Source organism: Fukomys damarensis, unplaced genomic scaffold, assembly GCF_012274545.1.
Source record: "Fukomys damarensis isolate Sample0158 unplaced genomic scaffold, DMR_v1.0_HiC HiC_scaffold_27, whole genome shotgun sequence".
Classification (NCBI taxonomy): domain Eukaryota; kingdom Metazoa; phylum Chordata; class Mammalia; order Rodentia; family Bathyergidae; genus Fukomys; species Fukomys damarensis.
In genome coordinates, this window is record NW_022900939.1 from 21,855,777 (window position 1) to 21,867,644 (window position 11,868).

Genomic DNA, 11,868 nt, shown 5'->3' on the forward strand with positions numbered 1-11,868 from the left:
GAGGTCTCAATTTTAACTCTTTTTCTGAAAGGAAAAAAAAAAAAAAAAAAGAGGAACTAGGCACGGTGATTTACACCTATGTAATCCCACTAGTTAAGAGATTTAGGGAGACCTGTTCTAAATAGAGAGTAAGCTGGACACATAGATCAGTGTGAAGGCCCTGGGTTCAATTCTCAGTACCACCACTATTACCCCCCCCCCAAAAAGTGGACTTGGGTGTCCAATAGAATGTGTGGTCTAAGATATCTTGCCCACCACTGTCTCCAGCATACCACCACCAGGCACAGTAGTAGATAGATACTCAAGAGTTGTATGCTGATCAAATGAATGTGTATATCCGAAGGTTGAAACTTAAAACCTTGTTCTTCTACGAAATTAGCTGTGTTGGATCTATCCATGGTTGGGGTTCTGCAGGATAGGTGGAAAGAAGGACAAAGAAATTAGCATGACAAACACTTTATTTCCCTCTTTCTCTCTCTCTCCTCCCTCCCTCCCTCTTTTCCTTCCTTCCTTCTGGATTTTTGAGACAGGGTCTCACTATGTAGTTCAGGCTGGCCTTGAACTCACAGTGATCCTTCTGTCTCAGCCTCCCAAGTGCTGGGATTACTGGCGTACGCCACTACACCTGGCTGGGATGACAAACTCTTTACATAATACATAATAAAGTCCAATAAGAGGAAGAACTCGTAATGTAATATCTCTCCTTGCTCAGAAAGCAATTTCTAGTTAACACGATGTTCTCACATTCCCTGATCCTCTTGTCTGTAGCAGGTTTTTTTTCTCCTTGATCACCATCTGATGAACTGTATATTTTGTTTGTTGTTAGTCTCCTCCCGCTGGTAGGAAGAAATTTTGGTTTGTGTTGCTCACTTCTCTATTCCCTGGTTGGCACAGAGTCCAATTTAAGATTTCCTACTGTTGGGCCAGGGATTTAACACAGTGGCAACGCGCCTGCCTCGAAAGCTCAAGGTCTTTAACTCTATCCCCACCCCCGTACAAAAAAAAGAAAAAAAAAAAAAAAAAAAAAAAAAAAAAAAGAAAAGAAAGAAAAATTCCTACTGTATCTCAACCCAGACTTCTAAACCCCTTAGGCCCTGAGGGGCTCGCTTTGCACATTAAGAAACAGAAGCTCAGAGAGGTGAAGCTACTTGTCCAAGGTCACACAGAGGCGGATTGCTGACCACGATCACCACCCATATCGCTGACAAAGGAAACAATCACGTAAGGCCAGGTGGCACCAAGGCCTTCTCCTTCCTTCCGCCCTTCGAAAACTCTTCTACTGCTCCCACTTCTCCACTCGCTAAAGTGTATTTGCGTTTACCCTGGTCGCCAGAGACCCGCAGTTTTTGTTGTGCTTGCGGTTTGGACAGACACGTGCTACTCGGGTGAATGAATTGCATGTCCCCACCCCCGCCAACAGCCAATCAAGAAGTGTCGGTACCGGGCCACTTCCGCCTATTGCGAGTCGGAGCGGGGCTCCGAGCCACACGTGAGGCTTCCCAGACACCAGGAGTAGGCGGTGGTGCGTCAGGGGCGGGCTCTCTTAGCTTCGCAGCCAATCCAGAGGCCCACCGGGGATGAGCGGGGCGGGGTTGACGTGGGGCGCCAAGACTTAAACGTGACGGGTAGGCGGGCATAGGGAGGAGTCCTGAGCGGGGGAGCGGTGAGTGACGGAGAATACTGCCCAATTCCAGGAGGGGTTGGGCTATCTGGGCCAATAAGAAGTCCGTGAGGTGGGGCCAGGGCTGCAGCAAGTTCGGTTGCGCGGAGACCGCAGCTGTTCTCTGTCAGTGGAGGCAGCAGCCTTAGAAGCGGCGGCGACGACTTACAGCGGCGGGGAGGAGGTGAGTGTCCTCGGCGCTCTGCATCTTCCTCTTCCAGAGGCAGGTCTGAGCGGGTGGGCGTGCTCCGGCATCTCCGCCAGGGACGCTTATGTAAGGGTCGCCTGCACGAAGGCGGAGCAGGCTCCGCGAGTGGAGGCTTTAGGAGACGGCGGCGTGCGACGCGACACGACAGGACGTGCGGCGTCCCTCCCCCTCCCGTGGGGACATGGACCGTGCGGATTTGTCCTCTCCCTGTCTGCCTGGACCCCGCCGTGTGGCGCCTGGGGCCCGCCGCCCAACTTGCATCCCTCCTGCGCGGGCGCCGCCTCCTTCTGCCAGTCTGGCGCCTGCTGGCGGCCTCCAACCTGCTCTCCGGCCCATTTTGCAGATGGAGAAACTGATTCATGGAGCTCTGAAATGCATCGCTCCATGTCCCTGAGCGTTCGCACCCAATTCTGTCAAACTCGGCAGCCCAACTTGCTCCCATCATAGCAGATATATGACAGCTGTGCCGTGTAAAGAGAGCATTTTCCTTGTTCAGGTTGTTGGCCCTCTGCCTCCTGTAGTAGAATGGAGGCTTCCACTTTGGTCCAGATATAGAAGAAAGTGTAAGGTGATGCAGTGATTTATTTGCCCAAGGACCCTCAGGAGGTGAAGCTGGACTGAGCCTGTTAACAACTTTTAGTAGTTGATGAATTGGGTTCGATAAATGCTCTCCCACGCAGAAGTCTTGGCTTTGACGACCTTTCCTGCAAGTTCCCCACCGTGTGACTGCTTTGCCTACTTTGCTTTGGAGAGCTCTTTCTTCATCTCACAAATGATGGAGTTAAGCCAAGTCCCTGGGTCCCTGGCATCTTTGGACTTCTTAACAATCAGTTTGCTTCTTTATTTCGTGAGATGATAGGCCAAGGCATATTAACCCAGTTCTGCAGCTGAGAAAACTGAGGCTCCGAGAAGTGCCAACACTTGCTAGGTCACTAGAGCCCCCAGAATCTTTGCCACGTGCCTTCCGTGTCACTCCCTTATCTATTGCCAACCTCAGCCCTGGCTGGCCTCTACCATATCACCCTTTCCCTTTGTGTGATCCAAATCCTCGTGGATGTGCTCAGTTTATCTATGCAGTTGTAGCTTTCTGTTTGACTCTTCATCTTAAGTCTTGGATTCTTGTTTGTTTTTTGAGACAAGGTCTTGCTATGTAGTTTAGGGTGGACTTGAACTTACTATGCAGCCCAGGCTAACCTGGAACTCACAGTGATCCTCCTGTCTCAGTATTCTGAGTGCTGGCATTGTAGGTGTGCACCACCATAACTCTTAATCATATTCTTTGCACACCTACCATATGCACATTTAAAAAAATACATCTACCATGTTCAGAGCCCTAGGTTGGGTGCTGAGATATGATGTAGGTGATGAGGTTAATCCTGCCAGCAAACTGGTTAGAGGAGAGAAAAAAACCCAAGCAGCAAGTGAACATGCCACAGACATTTGTAGAAAGCTGGAGAGAGCAAGGTATAGTTCAGAGGAGGAAATGGAAGAGGAAGTTCCCTGGAGTTCACAAATCAGGACAGACCACCACATAGTAAAACAAGGCAGAGGAGAAATGGCCTTGAGAATAGAAGGGAATGAATTTGAGCTGGCTTCCTGGAGGTAGTGAGCGGTAAACCTTTTTGATGCCACTGGCAGTGAAGCAAATATTAGATTTGAGTGGCAAAGGTCTTATTATGCAAGAGGCTGAATTTTAAACTAGAACCTGTGAGAGGAAGGCTGAAGAAGATGGAAGAAGGACGCAGAGGAAATAGCAGGTCACAAGGGGCCTCTGCAGGTCACAAGAGATGTAACCAGGTTAAGGTAACATGATTTACTAAAGTGCAGGTAAGACAGTGAAGAAGTAAGATTGGACCCAAAGGCAGTTGCCTGCTTGACTGGGCTTGGAGGGCTCAGCAGCAGATTCTAACCATTGTGTTCCAGGAGGTTCCTTGAGAGCAGACCACCCCCCCCCCTTTATGAAAGGAATCAAACCCAGAGAGCTGAGTGACATGCTAAATATGCACTTTATCATAAGCTGTTTTCTTTCTTTCCTACAACCCTTTCCATTTTCTTTCTTTTCTTTCTGTCCCTCTCTCTTCTCTCTGAGTGTCACCATGTTGCCTGGGCTGGTCTTGAACTGATGAGCTCAAGTGAACCTCATGCCTCCTTTAGCTTCCCTAGTAATTTGGAATACTGTGCTTCACTATCCCAGGGCATGAAAAGCTACATCTTCAGCCTTCTTTTATTATTATTATTAATTTGTATTATTATTATTATTTTAAATTCCGAGACAGGTTCTTACTAAGTTGCCTTGATTAGGTTTGAACTTGTGATATTCCTGCCTCAGTCTCTCAGGTAGCTGGGATTACAGGCTTGCACCCCCACGCCCAGTGATCCTTTGTTTCCTCATGGCTGGCCTGTGCCCTGCCCTTAGGGAAAGGACTCTCTCTGTTCAGTACGGTTGCTCAATACCTGTTTTTTGAATTAATTTAGGCTGCCAGCCCAAGTCTCCCCAGCTTACCCCATGTACCCTTCTGCAACTTCTCGCCTCAAAGCCTGCTGCAGCCTGGCTGATCCTTCTCTGTGGCACTCCTTACTCTCCCCTGGTGACCCTTGGTGGATCCCTCCTGCCTTGAGGTACCAATGCCCGCTGCCCACCCTCTTTTTGCTCTGCTCTTTGCATACTCTGTGTGACTTCTAGGACCCCAGGTCCTGTGCTAGGTTCCTGTCCTCCCAACACCACTCTGGACCTCAGTCCCACATCTCTTCTTCCATGTCACTGCTGTCTGGGTCCCTCTTCATCATGTCCTTATAGTCCCTAATGTTGTGCTGGAAACAAGTAGACACTTAATAAAAGGTTTGGATAAATTAGTAGAAAATAGCTTAGATGGAGAGGCAATGAGGAGAGAAGAATGGAAGTTAGGGAAGATGGAAAGGAGTCACGTTTGGTAGCTGTGACCAGTGCCATTGACAAAAGGTTAGTAAATCTGGGAGGAAGTCCCGCCTCTTTCTAGCATTTATCCCGTTAGTCAGGTACCGCTTCTAGGTCAATGTTGTTAGCGTTTTTAGTGGAGGTTAATGTAGAACTTCTCTCTGGCTGCCTCCCAGTAGTTCCCTACCCTCTTTTGAAGGGACCCCTACACTTTCTACACAAAAGTGCCTACTTTGGAGCCATTTCTCATTTGGGACTATCTTTTGCAGCTGTGAGGCATCTTGCCTACTTCCACACACAGAAACCTCATTTAGGCCAGACAGGACATCCCATCATCTCTTTCTCCTGGCTGCCTTTTAGTGTCAGCTGTGGATGCTTTGCCAAAGGAGGTAGGCTACTAGTAGATGGCAGGAAAGTGGCAAAAAGAACAAGCTATTTCCTCTTATTGAATGAGAAGGTTTCCTGGGCTTAGCATTCAAGGCTCTCTAATGTAATCTTACCTGTTGGGCTCACCTCAGCCCCTCTGTGAGACTATTTTGTTTCCCCAAACTCATTTGCTAGTATCCCTTCTCTGCTCTTCTTCCTGATGACTGCTTTCTACAGGGCCTTTTCTTGTCAAAGTTAAATTACTCTTTAAGACTCAAGCCCCCACCCCCCCACCCCCCTGTATCAGGGATCAAATTCAGGACCAGGCAAATTCCGTGAGCTACCTCTATGGTCCTCAAGGCTTTCTTGTATTAAGCCTTGCCAAATCTACTCAGCCAGATGAGGACTCTCACTTTTAATAATACTGGGGAATCAGGGATCAGTCAGGACCAGGCAAATTCCGTGAGCTACCTCTATGGTCCTCAAGGCTTTCTTGTATTAAGCCTTGCCAAATCTACTCAGCCAGATGAGGACTCTCACTTTTAATAATACTGGGGATGATAGTGATTTATTGTCAATAATAAAAGCTAACCTATATGTGCTCTTACTATGTGGTGACAGAGATCTTTGTTAGCCCCATTATATACACAGGTGAAATAACTCAGAGTCACATGGCTGGGAAATGACATGGCTGGGACTGGCCTTAGACTCTGAGGCTCTGAGTCTCTCTGCTCACCTCTCATGCAGTATCCCGTTTTTGTCTCCTAAACTTGATCACCAACAGTTTAACTTACTTTTTGGGCACAGCCTGTGTTTTCTGGCATAGTTCCTAGTGCAAAGCATGAACTCAATAAATATTTCAGATATTCACATATTCACTTTCAACTTGGAGATAATTTACCAAGACAACTGGTTTTCTCTAAACATGTATTCAGTCCCTTTGTTGGCTCACTGGTGTGTGTCTCCATTGTGATGTTTATTGACCTGTGGGTTGAGCTGTCTCACAGGTGTGGCCTTTGGAAAATAAGCAGTCTGTAAACTCTGAAAAGTGGCTCTACCCATGGACTCTGTAGGCCTGAATGTGGGGTATTCTCTTACACATGGCAGGGAGGGGAATTCTGCAGGGAAAGTTTTGTGGAAACAGTAGGGAAATGGGAGACATGTGGCAGGTCACGTAAAAGTACTTCATTAGTGACAAGTTGCAGAATAAGAGAGGAACCAGAGCTCCAGAACCTGCAGCACAGGTAACATCTCAGGATTAGAGGCCACTGTGCAGAGGGCCTGGGGCTGGATGGAGGTGGACAGAAAGGGGAAGCATTTCAGATTAGAAAAAAAGAACAATTTCTGAGATTTCTTGTGGGGAGGCCAGGCAAGAGCTTTACTTTATTTGGGTGTTGTGGCCCATGCCTGTAATCCCAGCACTCTGGAGGCTGAGGCAAGAGGATGGCCTCAAGTTCCAAGGCCAGCCTGGGTACATAGTGAGTTCAAGGCCAGCCTGAACTACATAGGGAGACACTATCTCAAAAAACAAAAACAAATCAAATCAAAAGCTTTACTTTGATACTACTGCCACACTTGTGACCAACATCAGAGCATGTCATTTGTATGTGTTACCCCTAGGGTGTCCTCTAAAGCCTGTGAAGTGGGTATTATCATTCTCTGTTTTATTTTATTTTACTATTTGAGACAAGGTCTCACTGTGCAGTTCAGGGTGGTCTTGAATAGTGATATGTAGCCTACATTGGCCTTGAACCCATGGCGATCCTCTTGCTTCAGCCTCTCATGTGCTGGGATTACAGGTGTGTGCCATCAAGCCTGGTATTGTACCCATTTTACAGATGAGGAACTGCTTTGAGGGTCACAGAGCGGATGGCAGCTGGACAATGGAGCTGGTATACCCTCAGCCTCTGCTGCCTTGGGGCCCCCCCTCAGACCCCTGAGATGGAAGCATCCAAGCCGTTCTCTGCATTCTAAATCTATGTTCTTATCCTTCCTAGGTTGTCAAGGGAGTGCCTGGAGAAACAAGGTTAACATTTTTTTCTTTTTCTTCCTTTTACTCTAGGTAGCATCTGCCTTCAGGAGACAGAACACTGAGGGTGAGTTATGTCCTGAACCCCCGGCCAGTGGCATATGTGGGGGACTTTGGAGAGAGCAGCTGCCGATGCATGTCAAGTCTCAAGCTCTATCAGGACAAAAGGCTGAGCTCTGATTTTTGGAAAACCTCCATTTAAGCTTGTCACTCTGGACTTCCTTGGTTTTTTTCAGGAAAGTGACATCTGGCTTCCTGCTGGCCTTAGCTGGCAGCTGGCCAGCCATAGCATAGAAGCCTTACTTCTGAAGGGTGTGGCTTGGGAGCTGGGCAGGGGGTGGCTGTGAAGCTCCTACCAGAAGCATCCCCCAAACAAGGCAGCATCTGAGAAGACCCCTTCTTTGGGGGTCACGGAAGGTAGGCAGCTGGGTTGTGAGAGACTTGGGGAAGTGTGCAGCTGGGGCATGAGAAGTGGCTCTAGCAGGAGTTGAGACTACTTGATGTGCATTTGCAGCCCTACCAGTCACAATGACACGGGAGTGAAGGGGGAATTGTCCCTTCTTTCCCCTACCTAGTGCCAGGCAGCACTGCCAGCTTTTAAGCCTGGTACTTTTAAGGTTTCCCCTACTGTGCAGCTCCCTGACTGCAGGTGGCTGTGTGATCCAGTTGTGACTCCCCAGCTGAAATTCCTACACCCTCTGCTAAGCTTCACCTGAGACTCCAGTCCTATCCCCCACTCAGATGCAAGAACAGCCTGGCCAGGCATTCTCCCAGCCTTGATGACACTAATGGTTATGTTCCCTTCATCCAAATGTAGGCCAGCTGCTCTCTCTGTCACAACTAGGTGCCTAAGGACCTTTTCCTTTCCTTTTTTTTTGGCAGGAAGTAGTACTGGGGATTGAACAGGGTGCTGGGGACTTTGTGGCTCAACTTTCCTCAGAGCTCATGTTGAATATGGAATGGGGATTCCTTTGTACAGGGATTTTTCTTGGCTTTCCACCCATTGTATAAGGATTTTTCTCAGGGTGTTCTTCATGACCAAGGGGTTGGCTTTCTTTATGGGATTTCCCACTGTCGTCCTGTCCTAGTTTTGGGCCAGCAGTAGCTGTTTTCTATGACAGTTTGCTGAGAGCTGACTTTGAAGGCCAGATGAGTACCAGGTGGAAATGGCTGAGCGCTGTGGCAAGAGCACCTCCCCCACCAAATTCCCCCTCCCCCCAGTTCTCTCTGCCCACTCTGGAGCTTATTCTGGGTTGATAGAGTTGGATATTATCTCTTGCTTCCATCCCTGTGTGGAGAAGTGGGGCATCGGGTGAATCCCCCCAAGCCACCCATCTTAGGGAGCTGAAGAAACCAAAAAAAAAAAAACCTGGAGAAATCTGATGAGCAAAATCGAAGATGCTGAATCCATTAAGGCTGTCATCGTTTATTAACGTCTTCTCCCAAATCCATCACTTGGAAGGGAAAGCTAGTCACCAAGAAGGGCCTCCGTCTCCCTGATCATCTGGTTTGTCAAAGCTTGTTCAGCTCATCAGTTCCCAAGGCCCTGCTGGTTCCCTGGAGCTTTCCTTAGTTACTGTAACCAAGGCTCTGTCAAGCGGGTGAAGGGGGTGCAGGGGGGGCGGCTCTCCCCTCTGGAGCTTTCTGGAGGGAGGTGGGTGTGGGCTCTTTTGTGGTGGTGTTGTTGTGCTAGAAGGCAGAACCCCAGGTCCTCCCAGCGCCCATAGCCCCCAGGGCTCCTGTTGGCCCCTTGTGTTGATTTGCAGGCTGGTGGGGCAGGGGCGGAGCCTGGGAGACTGCGCAACTGCAGCCAGCTGGGAGCACATTTCCACACACTGCCCTGAGGGACTGGTGGACTCCTTCAGCAGTGGCTCCTCTCCTGATCAGCAGGCGATTTAACATCCGAGGCCCAGGCTCTGGAAAATTCTGTGGCCTGCCTGTGCTGAGTCATGCTTAGTTTGTGAGGATACGTGTGTCACCTTCCTCCTTTCTGTCACTGGTCTGCCCAGGGTCTGGAATGTTCTTAGTACTGGTGATAAGATGATATCATGCTGTTCTTTTTTTTTCCTCCCAACCCTCCTTCCCTGTAACTGGGTTGAACCCAGACCCTTTCTACTGAGCTGTGTCCGCAGACCCCTACCCTGACCCTACTTGCTGAGTTGCCACTGTCCTCGTGCCTCAGCCTCCGGAAATGCTGGGACTACAGGTGTGCACCACCACTCCCAGCTACTGCTCATTTCTTATACCCACACTCATTTTATGCTTCTCTGAGCACTTTCTCTGACTTATGTACTATTTAAAATCCATCTTAATAAATCACTAATAATAAATACTTGGGGACACATTGTTATTATACGTGAAGAAACATTCTGACAGAGTGTTCTGGGTTTGCTGAGTGGTGTCTGGGTGAGGTTCTGGATGCCACACCCATTCCTATCTCTGGATTTTTGAGTAATGGAAAGATTCCAAAATTACTTGGGTGGAAAAACTTTTTCAATTTATTAAGGTTATAAATTTAAAAATTTAGTTCTAGGGCTGAGGGTGTGGCTCAGTGGTAGAACATTTGCCTAGCATACTGGAGGCCTTGGGTTCTATCCCCATCCCTGCAAACAAAAATCTAATTCTTTTAAGTTTAGCTCTTAATCATACCTATGAATTTTTTCATTCCATTTATAATTCTAGAAAATTTTAACAGTCACTTTGGTGAGGCCTTTTGATTAATGCTTGGCCTCTTTTTTTTTTTCTTTTTGAGACAGGGTCTCACTATGCAGTTCAGGCTACCCTGGCATTCATTTTGTAGCCCAGACTGGTCCTGAACAGTGCTTCTCTTGTTTCAGCCTCTGGAGTGGGATTACCTGTTGTGCCACCATGCCTGGCCTCTGATTTGAACACTTGAATTTTTAGATTAAATTTATAAATTATAGTTACCCTCTTTTAATTATTTTAATACATCTTCCAGTTGCCTAATTAAAAAAATTCCCTAATACTTAACTCCTATAAATCTAATAAATTAAGCTGACTCTAAGTTTTTAAACATCCCTATCCTCTTTTATATTTGGTCTTTAAATAGCTAACATAATAAGTTGTACATGTTGAAAATGTTCAATTTGCTAAGTTTTAACAAATGTGCATTTCTGAAGCCAGCACCATAGTCCAGACAAGGAACACATCTGCACACTTGGAATCCATCTCCCCATCTATCCCCCCCCCACCTTTTTTGTGGTACCGGGTATTGAACTCAGAATCTTGTTCTTGCGAGGCAGGCATGGCACCACTGAGCTAAATCCCTGGTCCTGCTTCCCCTTCTTGAGGAACCATTACACTGCTTTCTGTTACTATAGATTAAGTTGGATTTTCTGGAATTTTCCATAAATGAACTCATATTGTAGTTATTATATTTTGTCTGCCTTCTTTAACTCAGCCATAATTATTTAAAGATGTGTTCATGTTGTTTTATATATCAGTATTTCATTCTTTTTTATTGCTGAGTAATTATTCCATTACACAGAAATTACAGTTTATGTACCTGTTGTTAGTCATCTTTGCTGCTTTCAGTTTTTGGCAATTACAAATGAAGCATTTATGCACAAGTGTTTGTTTGAACGTGTATTTCCTCTTGGGCAGATGCCTAGGAATGGAGTGGTTGAACTGCAGTTGTTGCACTATTTTATTTATTTTATTTATTTTTTTAGAGACAGGGTCTCACTATGTAGTTCAGACTGCCTTGGAACTCACTGTATAGCCCAGGTTGGTCTCGAACTCACAGTGATCCTCCCATCTCAGCCTCCTGAGTGCTGGGATTATAGGCCTGCACCACCATGCACGGCTGTACAATTTTATATTCCCACCAGTGGAGTGTGAGGATTCTAATCTCTCAGCATCTTCCCCAACACTGACTACGGTCAGTCTTTTTAATTTTACCTATTTAAGATGCGCCTTGAAACCACATGCTAAGGGAAATAAATCAGATACAGACGGTTAAATATTGCATGGTTTCTTTTATATGAGAAACTCAAAGTATGAATAATTTAAAGAGAAAAATAAAAGATAGATAACAGGAAACAGGGAGGTGGACCTTTTGCAGATCAGAAGAGGATCTAGAGATAGGAGAGAAGGGGGAGGCCAAATCCCCAGCCCTGCAGAACCTTTGATTCTCCTGCCTCAGCCTCCCAAGTAGCTGTGATTATAGGTGTGTACCACCATGTCCCAGTGATTTTCAACTTAGTAAAATTCCTACCTAAAATAGTAAGTTTAAATCAGTTACTCAGTTATATGTATGGTTTTGGTTTTTGTTTGTTTGTTTTTTGTTTTGGTTTTTTGAGACAGGGTCTCACTATGTAATTGAAGCTGACTTGGAACTCACTTTGTAGCCCAGGCTGGTCTTGAACTCACAACGATCTTCCTGACTCAACCTCCCAAGTGCTGGGATTACAGTCCTGTGCCACCATGTCTGGCCCTCAGTTATGTGTTTTAATTGGAATCTCAAGACTGACTTGTTATTCTGAACCAACCTAGTTCCCTTAAACATTGAAATACCTCAAGGAACAGATAACACACAGATTTTATTCTTTGGTTTTAGTGCTGGGGATCAAAATCCAGGGCTCTTGCACATTAACTATGTGTTGTACCACTGAGCTAACACCCCGAATCCAACACACACATTTTTTTTTTTTTTTTTGTTTGGTCGTTTA

The 11,868-nt window shown here is 46.6% G+C and overlaps 1 protein-coding gene across 3 annotated transcripts in view; it reads left to right on the plus strand.

Moving 5' to 3' along the window:
* The first annotated feature begins 1,674 nt into the window (after positions 1-1,674).
* Positions 1,675-11,868, plus strand: part of Pc (pyruvate carboxylase) — a 108,743-nt gene continuing 98,549 nt past the window's right edge. The window contains exons 1-2 of one of the 3 annotated variants that reach the window (XM_010635839.3): positions 1,675-1,844; positions 7,211-7,244. The gene's annotated coding sequence lies outside the window, so the exon portion shown is untranslated. Of the gene's footprint in view, positions 1,845-3,606; positions 3,696-7,210; positions 7,245-11,868 lie in introns of those variants that run through there. The other 2 variants (XM_010635842.3, XM_010635841.3) reach the window with 2 other exon arrangements.